The sequence below is a fragment of the Solanum tuberosum genome, unplaced genomic scaffold (assembly GCF_000226075.1).
Source record: "Solanum tuberosum cultivar DM 1-3 516 R44 unplaced genomic scaffold, SolTub_3.0 scf00234, whole genome shotgun sequence".
NCBI classification, from domain to species: domain Eukaryota; kingdom Viridiplantae; phylum Streptophyta; class Magnoliopsida; order Solanales; family Solanaceae; genus Solanum; species Solanum tuberosum.
Window position 1 is genome coordinate 37,846 of NW_006239168.1, and position 409 is coordinate 38,254.

Here is a 409-nt window from a genome sequence, read left to right on the forward strand (position 1 = left end):
TGCCTTCCATGTGTCTTCTTTTTGTTTTTGTTGCTTCCACTTCTTTGATGCCGAGGTGAGATATCCCCATCCCTAGCCACTTTATCAAAGCATATGTCCAACATATTTTCTTCCTCATCCTCATCAAAAGAATCATCGCCCAAATCACTTTCATAACCCCTAGTTGGACTAAATTCTGATGCTAAGGCCTCTTGTTCCTTCTTCTTTGCAATTATACTTTTAGGTACAAATTTCAAAGCTTGTGGACTTAATTTTCTATTCAAAAGCGGAGGTGAAACATGCTCTTCTTCATCGTCAACCAAATCTGCCCATCTAGGAGTACTCATCTCCCTTTGCTTTTCTTTCGAGCCTCATGAGCTGAGGTGTTCGATGTGACCATGGGTGACTTGATCGCTAAATTGGGTTTGAG